The 13,455-nt window shown below is 34.9% G+C and overlaps 1 protein-coding gene across 4 annotated transcripts in view; it reads left to right on the top strand.

Moving 5' to 3' along the window:
- The window catches only part of SLC16A7 (solute carrier family 16 member 7), a 75,993-nt gene that overhangs the window by 22,693 nt on the left and 39,845 nt on the right, over positions 1-13,455 (top strand). The window contains exon 1 of one of the 4 annotated variants that reach the window (XM_052669196.1): positions 3,398-3,497. The exons of the other annotated variants lie outside the window; for them this stretch is intronic. The gene's annotated coding sequence lies outside the window, so the exon portion shown is untranslated. Of the gene's footprint in view, positions 1-3,397; positions 3,498-13,455 lie in introns of those variants that run through there. 4 annotated transcript variants of the gene reach the window in all.

Raw genomic sequence — 13,455 nt, 5'->3', positions numbered from 1 at the left:
TAAATTTCAATAACAACAGTCTAATTTGAATGCAGCTTAACTATTTCAGAAGTCAGTTGACGGTCAAAGCCAGTATAACTATGAAGTCTGAAGTGAAAGCAATCATCTTTGTTGTAACTGGGATAGATGATGACCTTTTTGCATTTCTTGTGATTAGAAGAGCAAAGAACTTTCTTCTTAAAGGCAAGTAATCTTAAACCAGATGTAGCAAGTCCTGTTAACAGAATGGGAGAATTCTATGGTATGCTTTCACCTTGTCTTAAACCAAAAGGCATTTCAAGATCTGATTGATTAATTTCCAGACAAACAACGGATCTAAACTTTGCCTGACTGGAACTATTTAAGGAGTGAATAGGAAATTTAGGGAGAAATTCTAGGACTCAGTGATCATTTAAAGCCAGGTCCTCTTTGGAAAACCATACTGCATTAGTTAGGATTCCTTCTGGATAGCATGTCCTGCAACAGGAGCTGTACCAATCTATGAGATGAAACAGCATATCCCATCTGTTGCTGGCCAGTTATCCTGTGCATCCCCCTCCTTTTCCTGAGATTAGCCTGACAGCAGTATTTATGCTCTCGAGCTATCTACAGTTGAGCTGCAAATGGTAAACGAAAAGGGGAAGATGCTCTTCTTAGCAGTCATTTGTCCAGAAATCAGTGTCTGGGTGTGTTTGGCTTTCTAGTTCTGGTCCAGAAAGAATAATTAGCTTGTGTCTGTGCCCCACAACAGCTAAAGAGTCTTTTCCTTGAGGCAAGAATACAGCATGAATACAGCCCTTGTTGGAAGAGATGATGGCATTGTTTATTGAGCATTTTTATAGGGAATTTTTTCTGAAGAAATTAGTATTTTCCTGGTAACCACTATTTTGCAGTGCTTAGTAGCAAACTATTTTAGATTTAGTTAAATTTGCCGTTGCCTACTCTCAATAAATTTCTTATCACTTAGCCTCCAAAGACTAACTCCTGCATTTAATAATAATAATTACTCTCTTTTTCAAAATAGTTAATTTTTGCAATTTATTCAGGAAATACTTAAACCACTGAGAGTGGCTGCAAAATATTGCAGTCCACAAGGTGTCCTCTGAAATCTAGATCTGTGTGAGAAGGATAAAAAGCTTAAAACACACCTCTTTAGTGCCTGTCTTAAGAAGAGGAACACTGGCATGGCTGCAGGCCAGTTTGAGGAATAGGACTTTTTTTCCTCTATTTTTTCTACCTTTCAGATGATGTTCAAAGTGCATTGTAGGAAAGTACACTCTTTCTGGATTTGCATTGAAAATTCATCATTAAAGAAAAGAAGAAACTTTATCCTTAGATGCACAGAAAAGGAAGAATTAAAATGTAGGAAATTCTTATAACTTATCTTCTGGAACAAATTATTGTTAATTTTGGTGTAATCACTTTTTCCCTTGAAACCTTCTCAAAGGAGCAGGACTAGTCAGTAATTAGTAATATGTTATTATTTTAAATACATGCTGAGGTCATTAAGAGAAATACTCTCTAAAACTCTGATAATTGCATTGGTCATGCAATCTAGAATTCTTCAATCTGTAGAATTCTTGAATCTGGCTAGTTTCACTGGTCTGACACCATGTTTTATAGTCTGTGTCCCTTGCAAGAACATGAAAGCTGACAAAGCACGTCAGAGCTGATCCATAATCTCAAATTAATGTCCCAGTCAGCTCAATATACCATTCCCAAAAGAAGTTGACTGGATATGTGTAGTCTGTAAAAAAAAAAAGAAAAAAAGGAAATGTCTATTATGGTCCATTATGTCCTGTGACAAGGAGCTCCTCTTTGTGAAATTGAGAAGTGTTTGCACAAGGCGTTACATCATTTTTCTGTTCTCTTCCACTGCTGCCACATTCATTAAAGCTGAAACTCTTGCTCTTATTGACAGTAAACTTCAGGTATTTGTGAAAAAACATATATATATTTGATAATATGTTGTGAAAATTTTGGCTTGCTCTTTTTGTTTGTTTTGCAGCCTGCACTTCCTTGGGAATGCAGACCTGGGGAAATGCTGGTGCAGCCTGGCCAGTCAGGGTGATGCTGGAAGAGAACCTGTCCTGGCAGGCGGCACAGAGTGGCAAGCGCTCCCAGGAAAACAGTTAGAAGGTTTATCACACACGTGCCTATGCTGTTGGCTGGCACTTGCCAGAAGACATCTGAGTTAGGGCTCAAGAAGGAAAACTTAATCTACATTTCAACTGTCAGGTTGATGCAAATTCATCTTGAGGTCGTTGTAGCAGGAAGGTGGTGCCTTACTCAAGTGAGCTGCATTGCTGGTGGGCTAGGTGGAGGAGAGACAGAAAAGCAAAAATAAAACAGTTCATCTATGGGGATAAAAGTCTCTTTGACACACTTTGGTTTTGTCCCTTCATGCTGTGGGAACTGTGTCAGTCAAGAAGTGAATGTGAGACCCTGAGACATGCAGTAGAAAGTTAAAGGACTAAGGAGGTAATTAAGATAATATGATTTCAACTGAGTGAACAAAATTGATAAGACTCCATGAGTGGCAGCCAGAAAACCCTTTAGTTCGTTGAGTTTTGGATACAATTGAGATAAGGTTATAAGAAGGTGAATCAGCATGGTGACCTGAGATTAGCTACTCAAGCGCAGAAGTTAAACTGTGAAACAGAAAGCCTTTTCCCCAAATAGTTTTATAACAACCATTCAATTCAAGAGTTGACATCATTAACATTTGAAAAGATCTGTTTCAGTGAAGGCAAAATTACACCCTCTGCAAATCAGAAGACAAAGGAAGAAGCAATTTTTCCTTTTATGCACCCTCATCTCCTCAAAACAGGCACTACAAAAATATATTGAATAGTGAAATAAAGAAAGATGGAAAAAGAAGAAGAAATTCTGCTTAGTGACAAACCAAGAATTGATTAAAAAAGAGAAGTGGTTTAACCAAGTTTGACACTATGCACACTTTAACTTACTAGTCATGTGTAGACCATCACTAAGTGACCAGCAAAATGAAAAAAAAAAACAACAAAAAACATTTAAGTGCCCTGGAGTGTTTATTTCCATATCTTAAGTGACTTGGGTTATCTATCTATTTAGCTAGCTAGCTAGCTAGCTATCTGTCTGTTTAGTAAGATGTGATTCTTAGAGTTTATGAACTGAGTTTTAAGTTCATTACAATTCATAAAATTACTGTTATGTCCTTGATCTTAAATTCAAAATGACTCACTTTTAGCTCAGAAATAGGAAAAGACATAGGAAGGAAGGTAATTCTGTAGATTAGGAATTTTTCTATTAGTAATGAACGCTCTTCATGTGCTATTAGGAAACTCATTTGTATCAGTAAGTATGAAATGCACCATTGAAGCAAACCTTAATGTTCTTTGTTTAGTAATTCATCTCTGACTCACAAGGAAGACTTGCTACGATGTATGAAAATACTGAAGAGTTAATTACTGTCTATTGAAAAGCCTTGTGGGATGTATTTCATCTTTCACAGAAAAGACATTGTTTTCTGTCCCACAGTAAGTACTTTATGTGTTCAAAATGACCCCATGGTATTCATTTCTGACTTGGCAAAAAGGATTTAGAATTAGATCAACAGTATGTAGTAACATCTGGCTGCATAGTGCAGCTGAATTACTCGTGTGATAACAGTAAGAAAAGAAAATTGCAAACAAATATACATAATTTTAGGCTTAAGGACCCAGTATTCTTGTGCAACACTGGTTAAACAGACTGTTTGAGGCAGTTTGAGATGTGTTAATATGGGAAAATATAACTAGGTCCAAAATAAAAGTTACTATAATTCAAGCAGCAGATGTAAACAATAAAATTCTGCTAGGTCTGCGTGTAATCAAATCATACTGTAAGACTGGTGATGTGCTGAGTATTGTACAGTTGAACTGAAAGTTTTGAAAAGAAATTACAGAAGCAAACCCTTCAAAGCTAGATGCATTATGCATTATCACAATTAAATACATCAATTACAAAAAATTGACTTCATTGGTTATTGCAGCTCTTCTATCAGCCACGTCACAACATTGAATCTAAAGACTGAAGTGTAACAATTGATATCTGTTTTTCACTTCAGACAGCAAGGTGGCTAAAGGACAAGTTAACCTCAAATTCATTTATGCTTGAATTTCTGTGTCTCACAGGGGAGGTGCTCTTTAGCTAAATATAAATTCCTCATCTCTTCTTCTCTGCTAACTGTAAGAGTGCACAAGTTGAAATTTTTTCTGTTCTGTGAGTAATGAAGAAGACCAATTAATTTTTTTTTCTCTCGTGTATTCATCCATTCATCCCTCTGTTTTCCCCATCCCCTTTCTCCCCATTCATCTACATCCAAGATACTCCTGAAGCCTTCTAGCATCTCTCATGTTTAAAAAAGAAACTCAGGATGGCAAACAGTGATATTGAGATTCTAAACACTGATGATGACATCTTCCCAAAGTGTTTATCTGTAGAAATTTTTTAGACTTTGTTATGATTTTTAGTTCTTTAGCCCCAAATTTGTCATGATCAAATGACAATGCAGCTTGTGTAAGATCTGCCAGTTTACTCTGTCTAGTTATCTGTATATCGCCTAGGGCCTTCTTTCTGTGCACAGGTATTAGAGAAATTAAGGGATATCTTGTACATTTTAGAGGCCCAGAGCACATTTTTTTGTTGCAGGCATCTACAGTTCCTGATGGAGGGGCTAGGGATGTAAAGGTAGATCTGCATCACTTAGGCATCAACATAGTATATGTCTCAGATGTTCTCTGTGTTGGCGTGCAATAGGTGTTTATCCAGGTGCAAGATGGATGTAATGTCCGGCTAGTGCTGTGAAGACATGTATGTTGGTGGCTTCTTCTATGAAACTTGAGACAGCCGAAAGTCAATACTGGCTTAATGACCACATGTACAGAATATCAGAGGAAAAAGCATTGGCTGATGCTTCTGTGGGTAATTTCAAGCTGGTGACCTAGATTTTGGCCTCTCAAAAATAATCTCAGTCTAAAATGGCAGGTTAGAGAGGTGCACTCTTGAAAGAAGGAGTACTTCTGCTCTTTCCTCATTTCTTATGAAGATAATGTCTGAACATGTTTCTAGAGCATGGATTGCTTTGTGAGTATTGCATGTGTAGTGAAGCTAAAACAGAATTTTTTCTGAACTTGCGGCATGAGTCATAAGTGCCTAGCTACACATTTTTGGCAACTTCTTGATCTTTGCACTGTAAAATGGTATAAATGTGATTCTGCCTACTCAGAACTGAAAGGATTTATCCAACATTAAGAAATTCTGGATTTCCAGAAGTCATGTCACCACGGAAACGGAGGAGATATCTTACATCATTACATATTATAAAAATTGCTTTGCGTTATTTTAATGTTTCTCCAAACTTTACACATTTCCTGCATTTCTTTTAAATGCTGAATTTTATATGTTAAAATCCTATGCTTTTTTCTTTTCTTCACAGTGATTTCTTGTCCTTCTTCAAATTTATATTAGTAACCAGAAATACCCAATTTATTTAAACTACCATCAGGATAAAATCCAATATTATTTCACAAATGTTTCAAAGACACATCCACCGTTCATTGTTTTGTGAGTTCCTAACATTTCTGTGAACAGAGAAGCAGCTTTATTTATTTCTTATATCCTAAAAGGAGGAAGAAGTCTGCTACAAATAATAAATTGATGCCACCAGGTTATAACAATCAAAAATCAATAGATTCTGATGGCCTAAGGCCTGCTTTACAAAATTCTCTTTTCAGCATCTAGTGTCATCTGCATATCTGTAGTACTGATAAATAATCATTTGTCTGTGAAATTCATGTAATTCACAGACTACCAAATAGTTTTAGAAATACTTGAAAGAACAATCACAGTTCCGATTTCTGGGAAGCAGTCGTTTACCAAGGCTTTCCTCTCAACTTTTGTCATGTGTGACTTTCACGAGGTTTCTTTTATTACCCTGTGCAGTTGCCATAATAACAGCAGGTCTGTTGTTGGAAACCTCAAGCTGTATTTGTAGCAGGCATACCATGCAAGTAGGAAAATTGTACTTGAGCTTTGACATAGTGCAGCATGACTTGGTTCGTTTATCTAGATTCAGCCAGCTGCGGGTAGTTCAGCAAGTTACTCTGTTAGTATGAATTTACTTCCTTGTCATTTTTGATGGACCATAGTAGCATGTCAAATAGTAGCAGGGGAAATTTATAGTTTGAGTCCTGAAAAAAATGTAAGATTATTTCCAAGAGGCTGTGTATGGAGTAAAACTGAGACTGGTTTTGTTTTGCTTGAGTTTGGCTTTTTTTCTTTTGGCATAATTTCCAGTGCTGGTCATTGTGTTTTAGTTGCCTAATGACTTGTATTTCATAAAGTATTATATATATGTGACTTGCTTACCTGTATTTTGCTAGTTGTGTCATATAAATCTCTTGGATATGAAATAGTTTGATCCCCTTCTTCATTTTTGTTATTGGTAGGAAGTTTCACATATTTCCACAGAATCAAAATTTCACTTTTGAAAAAGAATAACATTTATAGTTGAATAATTTGAATTACTCATTCTCTTAGTTTAAGTCCCTGGGAATTTTTCCTTCAGCTGTTTGGTCCTCAGAACTGTAAAATTTGACAGGGTAAACCTTGAAGGATATGGAAGCATTGTCTGTTTCATTTTTTATATTGCTAACTGATTGTTCTCAGTCATTGCTAGTAAAGCTGAAACTTCCTTGTAACATTTTTAGAAAAACGTAATTTTTGTCACAGGAATTCGAAGTGTCAATGGAAAATAGTTTCCATTGCTGCTTGACTACTTACTGAACTCTGAATTTAAAACTCATTTATAAATAAGATTGTTCTAGCTATTCAATAAATAATAATAAAAGTAAGGAATTAAAAATATTATAAATCAATAAAATTAAATGCTATTTGATTTTTGTATGAAAAAAAACTGGTGAAAAAAGAATGAATGGTGGGAAATGGGATTACCAAGTGTAAGTTAAAATGCAGATGATAACATGAAACATATAAATATTATACAGAATATTAAATTAACAGACAAAGGATTAATCTTTGTATTTCTTTGCAATTGAATTATAGGCTATGACTTCATTTATTATATATAACAGATATTTGTACCCCGATGTGCAGATCATTGTTTTTCATCTGGAAATATTTTCAGGTCATAATTTTAGGACTTTTGGCAATTGTCCAGAAATCTCAGATATGTCTTTTGTGTCTGTACTGTGGTCTCTTGCAGCTCTGTTGTCTGAGACTGACTGTTTCTTTGTCATACAAAAGAGATGTTCATATTTTTTCTCAGAAAATCACAGGCAGAAATATGAGAGGCACAGGCAACATTAATCTGAAGTCTGGATAGTCAATCCAAAGTTAAAAGTTTTTTTTAATTCTACAGCTCCTATAAATTTGGAATCTGATGAGGTGGAAGCTATACGAATGCAAGTGATTTTGCTTTCAAAATACATTGCATTTTGTTGGTTTCCCAATGAGAAACTTGCTCAATACCTTGCATACACAGAACAGAGTTCCTATTGCCTTCACCCTGAATTACTCCTATGTTACTCATACTAAGTTGTCGAGCACAGCATAAGATTTCTGCATTTTCTGAAAATGAATCTTTGCTTTGTCGTGACATAAGTGATTACTCAGACACTGAAATTCATGAAGTGGTTGGTCAGTTTAAAAATATTTCTGAGTCCTTGCTTAAAGTTTACCTGTTAAGAGTGTTGTGTTGTTGTTGTTTGTTTGTTTAAATTGCACGTACAAGTAAGACAGACATGACTGAGAGATGAATGGAAAATTAACTGCTAAGGTTATAGAATGATGTGATTTTTTTTTACTCACCTATCTCAGCCAGTCTCTTTTTCTTCAACTACTCTGGCACCAGTATTAACTTTTCATATGACTTTTGTCTCAGATATATTGGGGAAAACTAAACCCCATAGTTTCATGCACGTTCGATTGATGGAAACTTTAAAGAAGTCTGTGAAAACTTTTACTTAGTTTAGTTCCAATAATAGATGTCCTTTTTTCTTCATCCTTCCCTCCACCTCCCCATTTGTAAAAAGTTCTGAAGTTGAGGGGAAAAAGTTTCTGGAAGATATTCCTTATCCACTGAGTCTGGTTGTAAGTTCCCTGTCCTTCCTCTCTAACTTGATTCAGGATTTGATTGTTCATAGATAAAAAATACATGACAAGAAATAATAAGTGATCATTCCAAAGAAACAATTGGAAGTGTGCTGGATGCCTCACCACAGGGCACAAGCTAAAGAAAATAGAAATCACGCTATATTTGCTTCTTAAAATGCTGCTTAATCAGTTCACCTGCTGAAGAAGATAGAAACTTGTATTTTCTTATAAGCATGTAGGAAATTCTGGGTTGATGATTTGTATTTTGTAACACTCAGCAGCTTGGCCCAGATGTAACTCATTTCCAAAATCTGTTGTATGATTTCACTGTTGAAAGCTATTTGGCATGTCAGATCTCCAGAAATGCTGTGGTATTCAGTGACAGTCAGATGAGGCCAGAGTAGCTATTGGAAAATGTGCTGCAGGGTGATAGCAAGCAGGGTGATAGTAAGCCATAAGGTTGTGGGGTTTTTTTTTTTTGTTTTTGTTTGTTGTTTTTTTTTTTTTTTTTTTTTTTTTTTTGTTTGTTTGTTGTTGTTGTTGTTCCTTTTTAATGCTTGAGACTGTGCTATATAATGCAAAAGAAAAATTAGTGTGAAAATACAGATTTTTTTTTTCCACTGGATTTACTAGAAAAGAACAGGAATAAGAAATTGAAAACATGACTGGAAGCAAATTCCAGTGGTAGGGGAGAGTTGAGTGTACCGGATCTGCCTACATTTTCTTGCATAATTCTCCCCAACTCCATGCATGACTTAATACAGAATATGGTACAAACAGGGTCAATGGTGGTGAACCAAAACCTCCAGTCATTAGGCTAAAAGGTGACCTTGTGCTGTGTTGTCAAATATTTTATCTGAAATCTGAACTGAATCTTCGTGCTATATCTGTGTGAGCATAGCTTCTGAAATATTGAAAAAGTAAAAAATGGTTTAAATAAGTTGAGTGAGACAATACAGAAAATAAAATGAATGATGAAAATGTACAATCAAGGATTCAAAAAATATTATACATGGCATTCTATTTTGCCTTGAATTAATGTATTTTGTTCATAGCAAATATATATATATATTTTAATGAGTGAGAAAGTTACTCTGGCACAAAAAATAGTCTGTTCTGCTCTTCTTCTATCTTTTAATAACTGTTTTCTCGTACTGCAAAATAGAAAGGTTGTTCTGATAGTAATGCCTCTTATTTCCACTCTACATTAGTCACAAAGAGCACAGTTACAATATTTGAAAGTACAAGTTCTCAGCTTCAAAACACTATTTTTCAACATAGTTACCACCATTAGCTATGCATTTTTGCTAGTGGTGAAAAAGAGCCTGCATGTCATGCTTGTCAAAAGCTGCTTAGCTATCTGGAACATGTCTTGTCTTTCTTGTCACCACTGCTGAAACACACCACCCACTGCCTCAGTGATCTCACATCCACTGTTTGGTCTCCATAAATGTTCAGCAAGCATCAATGAATGTCAATGGGTACAATTTTTTCTACATGGAGGAGTTCACTGACACACCCTTTCTTCATACATACTTCCATGTCAGATGCCATTGTGTCATACTGCCCCTCTGTTGGCATCTGTCACACGGCAACAACATGTAATGGGATTTTGGTGGGAAGGTTCAACCTCTTCTACCACAACACCGACATCCACCTCTTATGTCATGGGCCAAAAAATAAAATAGGAAATGCTATTTTCAGAGCAGCTCTCAAACAAAAGAGAATTATTTTATTAGTGCAGAATTTATCGGACTTGTATTTAGGATTTCATATAGGTCACATATAATGCAAAGCCAATGTTGACTTTTTCTATTAAATCTGTACATTTGGGGATGAGTAATGTGTCTTTCAAGGATTGACATTTTCATCTGCAACAAGCAAAAAGAGAAGGTTACTGCTACATCATCACTTCACAGTTTCAAAATCGAGATTTCAAACTTTTCCAGTAGAAGATCTTGGAAATTAGATTCTCACTTGGCTTGCTAGAGACGGAATTTGTTAAATTCAGAATAATAAAATGATACATGTCTTTGCCAAGGAGAGAGAAACAATCTAAGATGAACCATGGAGAGACTATTGTTATCATATAATCAACAAATTAAATATGATACATGGCTTCATTCACTCTCAATTAAAAATATTATTGGCACTGAACTTGTTAGGTTTACAGTGAAGAGAAAGGGAAATATTTGCAAAATAAATGCATTCATAAATTTTGAATATGTGTTAGACAAATAAGGAAGTTGCATTTAAAAATGTTTTTGTTGCTTTTTGTCTGTTGGTTTCTTTTTCTTTCTTTCTTTCTTTTTTTTTTCCTTTTTAATAGAGAAAGATTATTTCAGAAACATTCTTCCTCCTGTTGAATTCAGAATTTTTTTTTAGTGTCTGGTATGTTTTTACTATGATCTAAACTGCTAAAAAGAATATTGTTATTTTTATCATTTTACTTTTAAAGTTAGTTGCATAAACAAACTTTTGACGCAGTCACAAGAATCTGGGGAGTGAGGGGGGAGGGGTTAAAAGCTTTTTGAAATCGAGTTCAACCCCACTACCACTCTGATTTCAGAAAGTTTTGTGCAGTGCCTTGTCCTTTTCTGTGTGCTATGATTGTTTCTCTGAATTGCTTCAGAGAAACAATCATGGTGTCACAGCTCTCAAAATACACAGATGCCACTGCCTACCTGCACGTAGCCTGCCTATAGCATTTTAATATTTGTACATAACTCAGAGTACTGTGCCATGGCAGTAAACACTTAAAAAATACAGATAGATTAAATAGGTTGTGACATTGGATTGCAAAAAAGGTAGTTTTCAAGGACAACAATATTGCAGTGATAAAGACCTTGACATCAAGAATGCATATTCTGTCTCTAAAGACTGAAAGAAGCCAATAAACAAAATATTCTACAGCAGTAGAATCAATGAATTTCTGTAATGGACCAAATAAAAATAACAGAGCTGATCATACACAAACACTTTCACTGATAACCGTTCTTATCCTTAGAAAATGGTTGTCACTGGTTTTCATTGCTTTTTGTCTTGTAGGAATGTATTTGGTTTGATATGATAATCCCTTAATTCAGAGAATAAATATGAAAAGAAGTAGGAAATTAATACATAAGCTTTATATAAAAGTTTCATGATAGTAAGTATAAGCTTATATATAAACGTCAGTAATCAAAATCTCGAACAGCTGCTGAACGACTTAAAGTCCTTAAATTCCTAGTTGCTTCAGGGTTCTAAAATTCTGTGCTTAGCATGGTCAGAAATGTCCAGTCTTGATTGTGCTAGGTGTCATGCTGCCTTTTGGTCTGTTAAGTAAACAACATGAGGTTGTTTGATGGGTCAGGGCTATTTGACATTTGACACCTAGTCAATAGGGTGTCACAGTGTTGGCTCTGTTAGGTGAACTTGTCAATTCCTTGAGCTGCTTGTGCAAGGATCACAACAGAACCTCACAGCCAAATTAATTTTCTATCTAGAAAAAAATTCTACCTGTCATCTTCTCTGTTTTAAGAGATTTCATCTTATGAGACGTTTCTGGAGAGCATTGCTGCTCTATATTATATATATATATATTTATATTTGTTTTGGAGGAAATAATCTCATATTCTTTGGCTGCTGAAAAGTAATTGTAAAAAAAAAATTTAGCTTGAGCTAGAGAAGTTGCTGCTTTAGAGGTAGGTAAAGTTTAGGTTTACCTGGAATGACTCTTTTCACTATAGACCAGTTAGACACATTTAACCTGCAATCAATTTGCAAATGTCTTAAGGATAATTGTTTTATTTGAAATAATAAGAAATCTATGCAGATTCTCAAGCACGTTACTGAATTGAGACATGTAAGTATTTCTTGAAATTACAGGAAGAATTTAATGCAGAATGGGAGAATGGGTCCAGGTCACCTGAAGTCATTGCCTTGACTGGAAGAATTATGCAGGAAGCTAAAAGATAGTCAGGTGTGTACTTATTATTATTGGTACACTCGTCAGGGAAATGTAGATCATGGTAAAATTGTCATTGAGATGGAAAAATAAATACAATGGAACCAAGTAAAAACAAGAAATTTCAAAGAAGGAATTAAATGTGTCAGTCAACTTGACACATACAATCAACTCATACTGGTGTGAAAGCACATCTCAGAGTGAGAGAACTAATGTATGCCTTCAAAGATTTAATGCACCTTTCTGCTTTGTGTTCTCTTTCCTAGCTACATCTACCTATTTGCAAAATAAGCATAATATTTCATAAAGACTGCATATTTTTCACAGTCAGCTGGTTGGACAACACTGTTATCCAGAAGAAATAGAAAACCTGTAACCAGTTATTACATTCAAAGTCATTTATAGGCAGCTTTTTTTTTTCTCTAAAATGTAATACTCTAGAATGCACACAATAATGCTATTTTGAATAGTGGTTTCTTGATAAAGTAAGTCTTTCTTTCTAACAGAGCAGGACAGAGACTCCATCTGAAGAGTAGCCATTTTATGTCAGTCCAGATATGCTCTAGAGCCGTCTTCGCTTTGCTTTGCTTAAATAAGCACTTTATTTCAAGTACTTTATTGGCAGTTAATGATGATCTTGTCACTACATGACAGTATAAGTTGGATTAATATTATATTGTTTCACATCAAAGCAGGTATTTATGATGTATTAGAGCAAATAAATCTATGAACTTCTCTGTTAAGAGACAAACCATTTTTCCAAAATGAGGTACAGCTATGCAGATATCTTCAATAGAAAGAGCTGGGACTATAACACGTACATGAGGTACATAAATATAAGTTATATTTTTCTTACATGTAGTTATGTAGGAGGCACAAATATAACCTTGTTTTCTGGCTCATGACAACATCATGAGTATTTTTAAGTTTTCAGAATCTGAATGATTTTGTGGAATATTAGGTAGCCATTATTCAGAAAGGTAGCCATTGCTCAGTCTTATTTCAGTTTCTTTGGTTTTTAGAGAAGGGTAATTTATAATCTTTTTATTTCAAAGTTTTTTAACCTGTAAACAATTGTGCATTTGTTGCATTAAAAACAAAAAAAAAACAAAAACAAACAAAAAACAACACAAACAGAACAAAACCTAAATAATGCCTGACTAGTTTTATTGAACTATTTGCCTACCATAATGAACCTTGGAGATGTTCCATATACAGAAGCAAGGTTACAGTGAATTTCACTGAGTGATATAAAAGCTTTAAGGAGAGTTAAAATGGATGATTCAGCACTTAGAAAACGTGTAACCAGTTATTACATTCAAAGTCATTTATAGGCAGCATTTTTTTTCTCTAAAATGTAATACCCTAGAATGCACACAATAATGCTATTTTGG

The sequence above is a fragment of the Tympanuchus pallidicinctus genome, unplaced genomic scaffold (genome assembly GCF_026119805.1).
Source record: "Tympanuchus pallidicinctus isolate F22 unplaced genomic scaffold, pur_lepc_1.0 scaffold8, whole genome shotgun sequence".
Lineage (NCBI taxonomy): Eukaryota > Metazoa > Chordata > Aves > Galliformes > Phasianidae > Tympanuchus > Tympanuchus pallidicinctus.
Note: the sequence above shows the minus strand (reverse complement) of the source record. Positions and strands in the feature narration are given on the sequence as shown.